This window comes from Sinocyclocheilus grahami, unplaced genomic scaffold (genome assembly GCF_001515645.1).
Source record: "Sinocyclocheilus grahami isolate Dianchi unplaced genomic scaffold, SAMN03320097.WGS_v1.1 scaffold407.1, whole genome shotgun sequence".
NCBI lineage: Eukaryota > Metazoa > Chordata > Actinopteri > Cypriniformes > Cyprinidae > Sinocyclocheilus > Sinocyclocheilus grahami.
The window spans coordinates 140358-157042 of record NW_015505586.1 but is presented as its reverse complement, the minus strand read 5'-3'; the positions used below and the strand labels follow the sequence as shown (position 1 = coordinate 157042).

The following is a 16685-nucleotide window of genomic DNA, read 5'->3' as shown; positions in this document are numbered from 1 at the left end:
CCAATGTTGCTGTTGTTGTTTTTTAATTTGAATGCACAATTATGATCCATGATGTTTTTAAGTAACCTTTAGGATTATTAAACATCTAATGACTTGCTCTTTCTTAGCCGTTATGTTCAGTACCTGTGCTAATTAGTAAAACTACAGAAAAACACTGTTGGTTCCTGCATTGTAACTTATTCATGTGTCTTTTCTTTTGTCCACAGGCACAGCTTAGAGTGCCCTCCCCCTTGGTTCTGATTTCTATGCTCTTCCTTTGCCTTGGGGGGCCTTGCAACAAGGGGCCTTTGCTAGCCCAGCCTGAAGAGTGATGTCCATAGCACCTGCTGGTTCTTCAAGCAACTCTTCTTCTGTCCACAAAAAAACCAGGACAAGCCACTCACCCTCAGCTCTATGAAGAATTGTGGGCCGGGAACGGGGGTGGGGGGTATTGAGCCCAAGCTATCAGATTCTGTCTCTCTCTGTCTGTCTCTCTCCTCCTGTGGTTTTCCTCATTTGCTTTCTAGAGCCCTTTCATGGCCACACTTTGCATGATGTGTGAGCAGTGGGGAGCCTGGTCTAAACAGTTATAGTCCGAAAGCGTCAGTTTCTTCTCCGAGGTGTGCTAGTCCCATTCTCTCCAGTTTGTAGGTGACCACAGCGCTTTGACCCATTGCTAGGTGTTGGCAACTCTTGGCTTATAAATGGCATTTATAAGGGAAGAAAGCGGCAGGGAATCTAAAGTAAAGGCACAAATGCTCAGGCCCATTATGGCCAGGCCAGCAATGCTAATTTATTTTCATCTTACACAATTTACCATCTACCTACAGCAAAAATTGGCCAGTTAGCTTAATAACGGCATCACTGAGTGCATTTACATGGCAAACTGCTCACAAATGCAATTATCAAAAATGTTTTCTTATAAAATCCTGACAAAAATTTTTTTCTTAATGAGATCAATTCTAACTCATCAAGTTTTGGCACCAAAATGTATGCACATTGTATAAGCATCCAGAATGCTGATTGTAATGTAAATGCAATCAATGTTATCGGGTTCAGTTATAATTACTGATTACATAATTACCTCTAAAAATGTTAAATGACTATATAATTCATTGGCACATCTATTTAAAACAGCTTGATTACATCTCATAGTGCTGTCCAACGTTCATTATACATCATCCTACCAATGAGCCTAAGAGTTGTCAGCCAGCTGAAGCTTAAGGATAAAGCCACAGTGTCTCATTATCAAAAATCACACTCCACTTCCATGAGCGAGAGATCATCGTCCTGAGCCCTCTTCTCCTCCCTCATGATACACGCTGCTTTACAGCAGAGATACATGACTGTTAACTGGCCAGGGTGATCTGCTTCACATGGCGGACCATCTCTCCTTTTAAAGAAGTGCCAAATAGCAAATCTACTCCACAGTGCTGCCAGGAGAAGAAAAGTAAACATGTTACCTCTTATCTTGGGGGAAGCATAACATCTAAACATATGTACGCATTTTGCCATTTGTTTGAACACCCAATGTAAAGGCAATGGTATCATGGTTTCAAGACATTAGACCAAAAAAAACTAAAAACTAAAAAAAAGGAAAGATATTTTCTTTACAGATCTGATTATTTTCCCCTTGACTGGATTCTTTGACAGAACTCTATGCCTTTATTTGACATCATACTGGAAATGATTTCTCATTCTTTTGTTGTTATTTTGTTATATTTCAGTTCATTTCTCAGGGTGCTGTGACACAAGCCTGTATGGTCTATATTACATGCATTTATTTAAGAAACACACATTATTTGTATTCACACCATTTAACTTCATGCTTATTTATCCACCACTTTTTAGCTACATATCCAGACTACGTTTTTACAAGCCATTACTGTTTTCTCCCCATTGGGAGCAGTTGCCTTTTGAGTTTGAGCCTCTTTGGTACAGGTGGCCACAGCCTGGTTATTAAATCCCATTGCTAATCGGTTTTAAATTGGAATCACGAAAATCTCTTTCAAGTCCAATAGAGCTCACAAAACAAACTGGCATAGAATGACCACACCACCTTAGCGTTCAACCGATTTATGATGTAATAATCTACAAAAATGAGCAACTCTTGGATTAGGCATCGTCAAATCTTTCAGTAAGACACAAATTATGAGGCTGAGATGAGACTGTTAGCCACACTCATAATTCAAACATCACCTCGCGGCAAAATCAGCTCTTCATAAGAGAGTGCCTAAAAACCTACATCAGTAAAACACCCAGCCAAGCTCACCTCGATTAAAAATTTATCGAATCTTAGGGCACTGTGCATACTAATAATTCCAGTCACGCCATGATTATTTTATACCCTCTCAGACAGAGATGTGGATTTATTAACGCTTTTTCAGAATGATAGCGCTCCCGAGAGCTCTGCTTCATAGATCAGTAGGTCAGAATGCAGAGAAGATCCAAGTTTGGGCGGCTGAGTTGCAGTACACTTCATCTGAAGAGTCTGTTAGAGGTGCGGAGTAATGCCTGTATCCATACTGTAGTTCATGAATGTATTTTCACCATCCTCACCAGAGCTGAGCTGAGGGCCGTCGAGCAGTGTTTCAGTTCAGTTCAAGCCTTGAATCTTGAAAAACTAGCCCCCTTCCAACCGATGGAGATGGTTATCGTTTCATCAAACATCCAAAGACAAATATGACAAAATCCAAAGCTTGCTATAGCAGAGACCCCCTATCAATCACTTGGCTTTCCTCCAACATCTCTCTGTATGGACATGCAAGGCTGCACTTTTGCAATTCCATTATGCTGCTGGAAAAGTAAATCCTGAAAACAAGTCTTTTGGCATGTAATGGTTTTCCAGTGTCTTGTGACAATTAAATTGACTGATTCTTGTCTAGCTGGTTGTCCAAAGCCTACTTTTCGATAGAGTGTGGAAAGCTGTATTTTATTTTTCTGTGTATGGCCGTATAAAAGTGTAGAAAATATAGTCTGCTGCACAATATGTCATGGACACAAAAGAGCTTTCTCACCCTCCTCTGCCGTCAAACCTGGGCCGTCGTCCCCGTCAGCACATCAGGTTAATGGAGCTTGTGGTGTCAAGAGAACAAGCATGTCCAGACTCAAAACTGAAATGGCAAACACACACACATTACTCTTACAGAGCACAAATCACTTTCTATAAAAAAAAATTCTCTCACATGAGAAACTCATTCTTACTCGATCACGTGTTTCTGCCCATCATAAGTCCTATGCACTTGTACGCACGTTCCACATAATCTTTCAGAGGTCTTTAGTTTAAGTACAGGCCTTTGCATGGGAGAAAGGGATCCAGAAGCTTTTTGTATGTTAAAAACAGAGCTGTGATGATTGATGCGTTCCCCTCGGGTCTTAATCGACGTATAAAAGCAAAGGATACAATACAAAAAATTATCTTTGTCCTTGTGATTCATTGCAAGACATTCATTAGCGGACACTGTTCTGCTTTCATATTTGACACAGAAAGAGAAAACGCCCATTTGGCTGCTTGTTTTCCATTAGCTCGTCACGGTGCATGTAAAATGTGGTGACCAGATCGAGTAGCTGAAATCCAATCCCAACAGTTCACCAACTGGTTGGGACGCTAAGAATGATCCGATTATTCTGTTGCTTCGAACAAGACTTCACACCCATAAAGAGCTCTAACCTCTATCCAAAACACGCATCCATACTCATGGCCTGTTTGTTCAGCACACCCATCCATTTCAATTCTCAAAATCTGTAGTCAGGCCTGGCATTTCAACAGTATTAGTGGGCCACGTGAAAAGTAGCGTAACGGCAAGATATTATTCCTCCTCTTTATTCCTGTTGGAGGTGTGTGCTCATCAAACTCACCTAGCCAAATGTACAGTCCCTGTCTCTGTTTTGATGTTGAACTGGGCAAAAACAAATGAATAAATAAATGAATTAAACAAGTGTATCAGAAATGGTTGAAATACTGTGTACATATTTGAACTTTTGGTTTCTAATTTATAAAAGATAAGCTTTAGCTCTTGGAGTACTTATTTTATTTTTTCCTTTCATGCGTAGCTTTGTGTTTTTATTTTCTATTTCTGTAAAGTGTGTAAATATATCTTTATGATAATAAGTAATATTAAAAAATCTTATTTTAAGAAACAAGTGTGAGTTTGTCCTTTTTCTTCAAAAAAATGCAACAAAAATCATGTCATTCATAATTATTTTTATCATGTTGAAAAAAGATACATTTTCTACCCCATTATAATATTAACCCACGATAAGCTAAACAATTATGATCTAGTGATCACTACAGAAATCTTGATTGGATAGTGACCCAAAAAATACAATTCTGTCATCATTTTCGTACTGTCATGCATGTGTAGGACTTTCTTCTTTGGGACACAAAAGAATAAAGCTTGAAACATTAATACATTAAAATAAAATGGTCCATTGTAGTTTTATACCACATTTATGTTCACTGTATTGACTGAAACGTTCTTCAATAAAAAGAACAAATGAATGGTTTATCATAATTATGACAAAGAGTTAAATTTATGAGACGCATGAAAATAAGTCATAATGATGACTTAGTATCTTAATTATCTCATAATTTCAACTTTTTCGTCTCATAATTACTTTTTATGACATAATTATGATTTATCAAAGCATGTTTTTTTCCATATATGGCCAAAATTAGCTTAAGACATGTACTCCTTTCTTTTTCTGTGGAACACACACACAAAAAGACAATTTGTCCATAAAATGAAAGTTAGTGGGGTCTAATGCTGTTTTGAACCCCAATGGCTTTCATTGTATTTGATGAAATTAATAACAGAAAATTTCCCCAGGAACATAAATTACCATCAAACTACAAATAATTTTGTGACTACTTCATTATTTGACATAAGCTTAAACTAAGGGAGAGAGAGAAAAAACAAGAAAAATCTATATATACACCAGAAAAAAGATTTATATGTTCTGTCTGCAGGCCATCGTTGCTGCTCTGTCCATTGGGAGCAGCTCTGGGAAGTGTCTGCTTAGCATGGTGAGCTGACATGGCCTGACAGGCAGTAGGGTACCCCACGAGGTGATCGCACCCCGATCTGGAGAGGTTATGTCATCAAACCCGGGTCAGCTGTATAATTGGACCGGGGGTCAGTGAGGTGATGTGGAGCGTGACAATGAAGCTCTAGTTACAGTGCAGATCTGGCTGGGGAGGCAGTTATGTACCCCAGACTGCTCAGAAATCAGCAAGGAGTCTGCTCACTCTCACTGCAATAAAAGGTGTCACCGATTCCCATTAAAAATAACTTATGGATTGAGTTGACAACCCTGGACCCATGAAGACGTAAAGACGTTTTAGTTATCACAGGGTCTTCTAAATGATGGAGAAAAAAAAGCTAAGATGTTACAACTTTAACTTCAAGCCAAGACACAGCAGTAACATCTGGTGCAGCCCTGGCAACAAGCCTCCGGTCTCTTCTGCCACACCATAAAAGCCTTATTATTACCTGTCTGTGTGAAAGCACCACCAGCGGTAATATCGGTGGGTGTTTTCTGCTTTCCAACTCAGTCACTTCTAATTAATCAGCCACACTGATACATAGTGGATCTGACAGCACATTGTCAAATCACTGCCATTCCAAACGTCAAAACTGCAGAAAGAACAACATCACGGGCAATTTAGCACATTACAGCCTCCAAGAGCTGCCACTTGGACTCCTGCGCGGGGTCTGCGGCTGCACTGAAGTGGAAGGAAAACACAAGGGACCGCAAACAGAGCCTGGAGCCAGGTAAGGAGCAAGAACAACACGGGCCTAATGCACCTCAGCTGTGTTAACAGCAGTCATCCTGGGGAGGGGATGGATCATTGACGTGGACAAAAAAAAAAAAATGCTACACAAATGCTAAGTGTTGGGGGGTGAGGGGGTTGTAGCGAGCCAGCAGGGAGCTGTGTAGGAGCGTCTGTGTCATTTTGAGAAAGTAGTCGGAGGCTTGAGTTTGGTTACTGCTCTAATCAGGGTGCCGAATTTTTGCGATTTGCTCAAAGAGCCCCCTGGGAAGGACCTACTCTGATGGACCGGTATAGGAGAAGGTGAGTGGGAGCAAAGAGAGGTGGAACACATCCTGGAGTCATTTGCCTCACCACTGAACCAAAAACAATTGCCTGGGATTAAACGCACAGGGAGAGGCTTCAGCTTGACCTTATTAGTATTCATAGGTACTTGTGTTAACTTAACACAACACACAAGTGTTTATAGATTTGGATATACAGGGTAAAGTACAATATGGACTTACTGACAGCATCTAAACCTAAAAATCTTTATGAATCTTTTGCATTTATTATTTTAAATAAACGCTGTTCTTTTAAACTTTCTATTCTTTAAAGAATCCTGAAAAAACTATCAGGATTCTACAAAAATATTAAGCAGCACAACTGCTGTCAACATTGATAATAAGAAATGTTTCTTGAGCAGCAAATTAGCGCTTAATTAAAATATTTTTCCATATGTTATATCTCTGCAAACAAAATAATAAATTAAATATTCAAGTAAATGTTTAAACGATGACAATTTCCATTGTTTTAACAAATAGTTCAGGCTTGTGAAAAGCGACGGAATCCTTTGAAAACAGAAATCACACAGAAAAGAATGAAACTGTTATAAAAACATCACATTTGGTGGCATATAAACGTGATGGCACTGAATATATTACGGAATAAATACAATAAAAATCAACCTATTACTTCCATGCATTCAATATTCCAAAACCCAAAAGGATTCAAAGACATTTGTACATCTCTGAAGTTGTTAATACATAAAATACTTATGTTTTACATGCGGTCAATACATTAAAAATACATTTCAGTGTATGCAAACATGTACAGTCCAGGTGGAGGACCACTTCTGATCACCCCATCATGTCCCCTTCAATGTTTTAATAATATTTATAGTCAGTTAATTAATGGAGTTGATTGATTAACAAGTCAATTAAATTTTTTGGTCAATTCTACTTATCAACTCACTAATCAACTTCTCTCATGGACCTCCAGTGGTCTCCAGTTTCAAAGCATTGGTACAGAGGGAGGTTTGAGATTGTTTTGGGAGTGGGGAAGCTCTACCTCAGTCTTTATGATTGCATTTCAGGCAGTAAACAAGACTCACCCCACGGGGATACTGTGACATTGTAAAATGGAGCAAGGGCTTGTGCCGGGCAGTCACTTCAGAAACATTGTTTCTTAAAACTTTTATTGAACTATTTGCAGCTGCCTTGGCCTGCACATAAATCCATGGCGGCAACATTTTAAACGTCAGCATCTGCTTGCATCCTCTTCTAAATGTTAACTAGGCCTTAATGTGATTTTACACCCAGGCATAAGTTGCACGAGGGCCCAAAGGAAACAGATTATAAGGGAGTCACCCCAGAGAGAAGGTTATCAGTACTGTGCACCAGAGAGATTGTCAGATAGCTAACAATAAAACATCCTGATCCAGGAAAGACCATTGATGAACCCCATTGAGGGGCACCGTGGTGTGGCTCCTCTAAAAAAAATTAGGAGCACACTTTACAACTTATCGTCGAACAAGTGCAAAATTATTATCTGCTAAGGAAAGTAACTATCAGTAGGTGGATGCTACATTTTGAAGGAAAACTTGGGCCCTGCAGGAGGGCTGTGGTTTGCGGCTATAGTGCAAACAGGCAGACGTTAACGGCTCAGCCACCGTTTTGACAGACAGACAGCAGCACGAGTCGCTACCCTCAAGGTATTCAACTAATCTTTCAAGTGGGAAATTAATCTTCCTTCTGCTCACAGAGAAGAATAAAGACCGTTTTGTCTGAACCTAGTGAAGTTTACCAAAATCACAGCTTAACTAAAGTTGGGAAGATTGAGTTGTAGGAACTTGACAGAGCAGTGAACTTACTTTTTTTCTTTGCCAAGAATACATTGAACTAAAAGATCTGACTAAGTGAGAAGTTTCATGTTGAAAGAATAGTTTAAAAATGAATAGGGTGGATAGTCTATTTCCACAGCATTCATATAATGTAACCACAGAACAAGACTATGAACTTACCACAGAGACAATCCCAGGGTGCAACCTAGGATCAAGTACCTTATTACGGTTATGTTTGGTTTTAATTAAACCAGGAACCTCCCAGTTACCAGCCCTGAGAAGCCACCACACCATCCAAAAACAGGGCTGTGTGCGAGAGGAATTAGATATAACTTTTCAATTGACCCTTTGAAATCATCTCTTATTTGAGCCCGTAACATTAAAATCAACTCAATGAAAGAGGCAAATGAATAAAGTGGTACTATAATATTTTTCCTATAAAGACCACTCTTTTAAAGAAAGAGGAATTAGTAACATTTTGCTGAGCACTTACTAGGAATGCGAATGATTAATCAAAGATTGATTAATTGCTTGTAAGAATTCAATCGATTAAGCTTACAGATTGTCTATTGTCTAATCAATTTCAGTTCAAATGCATTCCAGTAATCAACCAAACAGATGGCAAAAACACTGCCTTTAAAATCATCCAACATTGGTGATGCATGTATTTCATGCCCGCTACACAAATGTGCACCTCTTGGCTTGCTTGAAACAGGCTGAATAACAAATGTTGCTGGAGCGTTTCCTTATAAGTAAAGAGTATGTGCACTACAATTATGTAATCACATACTAGAGTACATCATGACAACAAGCACTTTATTTACAGTGTTGATGTTGTTCTGCATCTCCATTTCTAATAAGCACTTCTGTCAGTTTAAATGAGCACTGTGAGTGAGGTGTCAGAGGTGAGTACACTCTGTGTCTTCAGGCATTTATGTTCATGTTCATATGAGCAGAAGGAGAAATAGTCATGTGAAGAGCACATTTGTGTGGCACCCTTATCGGTTAACTGGCACCACACCGCTCATCACGCACAAGAAGTAGGGCTGGACAATAATTCAATATCAATATGTATCGCGATATAATAGTTTGAAGTAAAAAATATTAATATTAATAAGGAGAGTCTGAGATTTATTTGACAGTGATTTCACATTTCTTTTTTGTATGAAGGCTAAATATCAATAAAAGTTGAACATGTATTTATTTGCGCCATTTTTTCCCTAAAATATTATATAGTTTTATAGGAGTAGGTTTCATAGAGTTGGCAAATTAATTTTTCATAAGTTTGTAGGTACAGACATCTGTTGTGGCCGTTCTTGGCTGTTTTTATGAGGCTTTTTTAATAGTGTTCATATCGATATCGGAATTATATCGTATCGACCGAAATTAAGAAATATATCGTGATATAAATTTTGGCCATATCGTCCAGCCCTAACAAGAAGTGTAGAAAATAAGACGTGATGCAACATCAGTCTAGAGCATATGCACTCGGTTGCTTCAAAAAACTTTTTTTGGGGTTCCATGCATGGAAGATGTGTCATCATTGTATAACAATGTATCTGTTTGTTCTGTACAGGTACAGTTTATGTAGGTTATTGTTCAGCCATTGCTATGATATTAGGATTTCTCCACATTTATTATGCAGTGCTGATGTTTAATCAATTAATTGACTGTTAATTTGAATGAAAATCGATTATTAACATTACTGTAAATTCCCATCCCTAGAACTTATGCAAAAGTTGATAAACTGAACCTGGTGATAACATGATACAAGCAGACATGACACGTGGCCACACAGAAGCAGAAGCACTGTGTTCACTCAAAAATATTTCAGCCAAAAGGATTCTGGATACAACTTCTGACAAAATCTGTATCTTCGAATTGTTCCATGATGGAAAAGTAGTGTTTGTCTGAAATGCAGTGATAGAAATCACTCATTCACATCTAAATTTGGTCAGACCATATGAAAAAAAGTTATATATTAGGTTTTATACATCATTCCTCAGTATTATTCGAACAATAAATATTTTCCAGATAATATTTGTATCATTTTCTTTGACTATAGTGCAGCGATAACATAAAAGCCAATTATTTACTTTGGGAAACAACATGTTGTCTTATGTTGTCATATGACACTAACAACATAATATTAAAACTTTTCTTACAAAAAAATGAGAAAAAAACAGGCACTGGACACCCCTAATTCAGATCATCTGATATATGCATGTTATCTTACTTGGTACACTGTACATGCATACATAAGCTCTGAAGTGCAGGGGTCATCATAAAATTGCAGTGGATGTGGAAATTCCGGTCAGATAGTCCTATGGCAAACTTGAAGAACAGACGCATCAGGGAGTGCAGCAAGTTCAAGTTCAAATCTTTACATACGTCATACATGAAACATCACAACAAACTGAGCTCAATGAGAAACAGACCTGCTTTTGGAGGAGAGGCGTTCTGATGTAACGGCTGGAAAATCTTGGCCAGGGATGCTTCATTCATGCGATAAGGCTCACATACTGACTGCCTTTGTGAATTCTACACAGCTTATAAACGCATTAGTACACGGAGATGGAGATGTCACAGAGCAAAAGAGATGTTTTTTGGGAGGGGGCCAGAATGCTATAATTTGCCAACTCGGATTTGATGAACCTCATTAAACTATAATAGCTGATTTTCTAAATCGCTGCCAACGCTGCTCTCTTTAACAAGCTTCTGAAGATGTTTGCCTGTATCCATCCTATTAACCACCCCACTCTTCCTGACGTCTTAATGCAGGTCAGCTCCTCTGGGTTTTAGAGAGAGAGAGAAATGGATAGAAACAGAAAGAGAGGGAGAGCTTTCTGTTCTCTTTTTCTTATCTTTTAGCACAGCCAGCTGAGCCCATCTCAGACACTGCCACTCAACAACCAGCCAGGCTTTCTTGGCACAGTCTGTAGAGAAGTCACCAGGCAGAGAAACAGCCCCACCACAGACTAAATCTCAGCACATCTGGAGCAAACCTGTTGTCTTGCGGATCACAGAGGCCTGTATCGTGCCATGCACACGCAGAGTAGCGCGAGAAAGTCAAGATGCGCAGTGATGCTGACAGATATGCAAATCCATGTGCACTGTCCTTCCCTCAACTCTCCCCGAGGAATAAATCTGCATTTCATCACAGTTCCTTTAGGTTGTAAATGCATTAAATATTCAGCATATATATTAAAAATGCAGCTGAGCTTAGAGAAGATATGTAAAACTTCACCTCCATGTTGAATCAAAAAGGCGCCTTATCAGCTAATTATTTTTCACTGGATTGTTTATTAAACATAAACCCGAAGACCTTCCTTTCTGCTGTTTTGGAGTGTGTGGTGATGGCAGGCAGGGCCTGGGTCTGGTCGAGACAGCCTGTAAACAGAGACAAGGGAAGTAGAGAAAGTAAAGAAGAGACTCACTGGCAGAGTGGTGCTGAGGACCTCCACCACTCGTCCTGGTCTGGAGAGCCTGCTGTGTGGATTACAGCATGCAGTAGACAGCACCAAAACAAGACCAATGCACCAGGATCATGAAACATGAAAGGAATGTACAAAGAAAATAATTAGGGTTGTACTGAAATGTAGACGACACCCTGATTTACAAAGGTCAAGTCAAGTGTAAGCAATATCACACAGTGTTAAACTTCACTATTAAGGGCAATATTTCCACTTTCGATTTTACATTTTCAATCTGAAAAATTATAATAATTTCCATTTTCTGGTATCATCTCAAATCCCCCCAAAAATTGTGTGAACTAATCTGACTGCTACAGGTCACTATTGCGATCTACAAGACTATATAAATACATATTTATGCTATAGAACTAAATGGGCCTTAACAATATCAACATGAATCATTATTTTGTGATGACTTTGCACTGATAAGGGAAAACACAAACTATTGTTTCTGTCCTTCAAATTGGAAAACGAATGCATTTATGTCAACAACAAAAAAACTGAAAAAGAAAGAAAAAGGATTCATAATATTAAAGAATATGAAAACAGAGAATTTGACAATTTATCATTCCTACACTACTGTTCAAAAGTTTGGAATTGAAGAGAGGACTTTGTAGTTTGTAATATTTATTTAAAACGTGTTTTTGCTCACAAAGTCTGAATTTATTCAATCAAAAATACAGCAAAACTAAATTATTACAAAGTAAAACTGTCATTGCACTTTAAACATTTTAAATAAGTGTTTCTTTAATTATATTTAAAAATGTACTTTATTTCTGTGATGCAAAGCTGAATTTTCACCATCATTACCCCAGTCTTCAGTGTCACATGATCCTTCAGAAATCATTCGAATACGCTGATTTGATGATCAAGAAACATTTCTTACTATTATGAATGTTAAAAAACAATTGTGCCCCTTTTATGAGAAATATTTTGTAACATTTGTCACTTTTGACCCCAAAATTTGAATGGTAGTGTAGATCCTCTTTCAGTGAAAACAGTGCTGTTTTTCATTATTAAAGCTAGTTTGAGGCATATAATTATAATCCAGTTTTCTTTGCCGGGATAAGAGTCTTGGCTAAGCTAGAAGTAAACAGCAAAAAAAAAAAAGTTAGCTCTCTGTAAACAGTTTAAAGTTGGCATGAAACGGAAGTTGCGATTGTCTTTTCTTCTCTACTGTGACGTATATCTGAGTGAAACGGCATCTGAAATGAGAGGGTGGGATTTGATTTTGTCCTTCGGGAATTGATTGGATGTTGGAAGCTGGGCCGTTGCTAACAAAATGGAGGCAGATCTGAATGCCAGTTTGCAGTTAGTGGTGGGGGATTTCTCTGAGTCTCCACTGGATTCACAGCCAATACCCAAGCATGAATAAATGTTTTATTTATTAAGGATGACGATCAACGCCACAAAACATGCCTAAACAGCACGTGCAAGAGAGAGACTGCCTGAATGACTGAGTGCATCCTCCATCAGGTTAAAGGAGAAGTTCACTTTCAGAATGAAAATTCTGTCACCATTTACTCACCCCCCCCACTTGTTCCAAACCTGTATGAGTTTCTTTCTTCTGTTGAACACAAAAGATATTTTGAAAAATGTTGGGATCCGAACGGTTGATGAGCACCATTGACTTCCATAGTAAGAAAAAAAAAATACTATGGAAGTCAATGGTTCCTTTTGTGTTCAACAGAAGAAAGAAACTCATGAGTTGCTTTCTCTAAACTATATTATTTCTTCAGTAGTCCTGTTTGTTCTAAAGACGTGAACAGATGTTTTCTTTTTTTGTGTACAAATCACTTGACACATCAACTTGTACAATTGGTTATTATAGTTAACTAAAACTAAAACCATAACAATACATTTTCATTACTTTAAATAAAATAAACGTTAAAGGAGAAGTTCACTTTCAGAATGAAAATTCTGTCACCATTTACTCACCCCCCCACTTGTTCCAAACCTGTATGAGTTTCTTTCTTCTGTTGAACACAAAAGATATTTTGAAAAATGTTGGGATCCGAATGGTTGATGAGCACCATTGACTTCCATAGTAAGAAAAAAAATACTATGGAAGTCAATGGTTCCCTTTGTGTTCAACAGAAGAAAGAAACTCATACAGGTTTGGAACAAGTGGGGGGTGAGTAAATGGTGACAGAATTTTCATTCTGAAAGTGAACTACCCCTTTAAGTCATGAAAAAAATTAGTTCGCGATGTCCTAAGAGTAATGTTGTCGTAATATTTTTTCAATGTTTAGGGGTAGCGTACTCCCTCATGTCTGGTGTCAGTGTTATAAAGTGAAGCATCAGCTTCAGCTTTTCCCCGTCCTTTATCCCAGCGTTTACCCCTCATGTCACTAGCTCCGCCCTTGCGCCATAGCTCGTGACCGGAAGAGAAGACGAGTCGTTTTGAGGGGGAGGGAAGGTTAACGTTTTTGATTAAAGATTAGGAGGGCACATGAATTAAAAAAAAAATGAAGTGCACAGATAAATTCTTTATAATAAACACTACAGTATTCCATTAAAAAAATAAGAATTTTCCATTTTGATTTCATGGTGACTTTAATGTGATGTTCAATCAGGATCCTCAGAAAGCAAGTGAATCTTCAAACCACTTCCACAAGTTTGAGAGTGTTGCAATTATTTTATGATAATAAACAGCTGCCATTTGATCCAGCACTGATAGGCAGCTGAGATTATAAAAGCATGATCACACGTGATTACCACTGCGGCTGTTGCCATGACTACAGTTTGGCGAAGTCATGAATTGACCCCAGATCCTCTGGCTACTGGCTGGAGCCCCGAACATGAACCAACAGAGCCACTCAGACAGTCAAGACATCTCTGACAAACAAACAATCAATCAATCGTAAGTAGCCAGACAACATCTGCTGCAAAACAATTTGCTGCTTTGCCTGGCTGGAGATTTCGACATTAAATGCGCCCCATTTGACACAGTCCATTTCTTCTAGTCAACATGATAACCCGTAACATGAGTGCAACTGCAACACCGCGATAAAATCGATTCTAAACTCGTACAAGTGGGCAACAGTCTGCTAAACACATACTAAATAGACACACTGTACAGAACTCTGCAATAGTTGAGACAAAAACAGCAACAAATTTAGTTGTCTGAAGTGTTTGAAATCAAAACACTTGAGACCCAAGGCCTTGTTTATACCTACTATATTTGGCCAGAGTTTTAAACCGTGTTATGAACTCAATGTAGCGACGCTACAAACTTACCCACACACGTTTCAGTAGCTCTGTTATATTTATTTTCATAACTGCGTATTTTTAACAATAACGAGGTACTTCATGTCACCGGTTGCGCGATCAAACGCGCTCTTTTAAACGGTTCTTCTCTCCCTTTCTCATGTGTGACGTAAGTCCGATTCATTCTAGTGAATCGGTTCATCCAAATCGGCCCACCCTCTCAACTGTAGCGTTGGATACTAAGGGAAAGTCTCTTTTATTCTAATGAATCGATTCATCTAAAGAATCTTATCGAACATACACTGTAAAATCTTATTCAGTCAAGTCCGATTCAGTCTGTTGGTTCAGTCAGAGACAAGAATGAATAAATTCACAAAAATGATTCAACAATTCGAGTCCCTGTGTCATAATTCGATTCGGTTATGTAATCTACGGTGTTTGTTGTACGTAATATAATGTACCTGTTTGACACTATCACCCTAATTAAGACACTTTAAAATTCAAATGTATTAAAAATGCAAAAATTCAGCTCTTTAATTTATATTATTAGACAGTTAATTCCTGTTCACACCAAGGACTATTTTAATAGATGTAACTATTAAGTTTTTCAATCCTGTGAGAATAAGGAAGTTCATAGCTATAGCTATAACGATAGCGACACTGAGATATGACATTGCTGGAATAGACGTACAATACTATTTAGCTTATTAGATATCATTCTAGGTGTTAACAGGCTTTTGTACTTGAAGTGCAGCTAACTACCTTTTTAAATACTTTGCATTGCTTCAAATTATGATTAGCCCATGTACCTTGGCAAGCCACAGTTTCAAAGCAGCTTCCTCCGCACTAGTTAGCAGATTGTCGAGACCTTGTTGATAATGCTATCTTCTCAGCAGGCCTTAAAGGGTTAGCTCACCCAAAAATGAAAATTAGGCTGCGATTTACTCACCCCCGATGCATCCTAGGTGTATATGACCGGAGCCGTGTGAGACACTTTATTTTATGGAAAGGTGCTTTTTATTTCACGTCTTTTGGACAGAAGCAATGCAACACCCGCTGAGTGCAACGATAGAGCTTGAAATATCAAAGACAATTTTTAATATAACTCCGACTGGATTCGTCTGAAAGAAGAAAGTCATATACACCTAGGATGCATCGGCAGTGAGTAAAACGCAGCCTAACTTTCATTTTTGGGTGAACTAACCCTTTAAATTCGCTTTAGTTCTCACAACTGACCAACCTCATAAGTATGGAGCCTGAATACTCTCTTTTTACAAGCTCTCTCAGATACTCTGATCTTTTAAATTATGAACAACCTGTGTAGCCTGTCTTCTCTTTTAAACGGGAAATTATATCATTGTACAATGTCCTTCAAGCACCTAGACAGCCTTACTCTGCATATCTCAACTGTATATAGAGTCCCGGTCCCTAGTGGACTTCAGAAGTAGCACCTTTGCATGCTCCTTCCACATTTACCCTGCGGGAGAAAGTGTGTGATGTTTATATAGTTGCCATGACGAGAGATGTCCTTTAGAGAGAGACTGAGGAGGTGTTTAATGATCTTCACCACCCTCAGGTTTAGACAACCACTATAGCATCAGTCTCGAACATACACAAGCGCTTCTCTCTTCTCTGCAGGATAACCGATGATGGTTAGCTGAGGACCAAAGAGGGATTTTGTTCAGCTACAATACCACCCAGAAGCCTAATACCATCCTGATGATTACTACTGGAGCTGTTGACAAAGAGATGATGTTCTCATGCATATGAAATTACTTGCAGTCTATACATATCAGACTGGTTGCATTATTTAGGTTACCTTTCTTTATTTTTCTATTTTATATTCTTAAACTCGGATATCGGATTCATGAGAAAACCAAACACAGCATGCAAAGAAAACAAGCGCTCTTGAGAGACATCCATATGCGTAAACAAATTATATTCATCCTATGTGGAAATGAAACAATGAGCTTCTATTGCCTGGAATTCAACTTTCATCATCATGCGCATCAATCATTACATACTCTCATATTCGAGTCATACTGCACTCCTCAAGTGCATTTAACAAGGTTAATGTCTTTGGCTTACAGTAAAACATATGGGAAGTGTTTGTGCAGTTTTAAAACTGCAATTAACATTGTTTATGTCA

At 38.4% G+C, this 16685-nt stretch overlaps 1 long non-coding RNA gene across 1 annotated transcript; it reads right to left on the bottom strand.

Annotated features, from left to right (window-relative positions):
- Positions 1–210: 210 nt before the first annotated feature.
- LOC107550758 (uncharacterized) lies at positions 211–14697 on the bottom strand. The gene is made up of 3 exons (XR_001604699.1): positions 14567–14697; positions 11291–11342; positions 211–3092 (listed from the first exon to the last, which is right to left on the bottom strand). It is a non-coding gene; the product is annotated as an uncharacterized lncRNA (long non-coding RNA).
- Positions 14698–16685: the final 1988 nt, after the last annotated feature.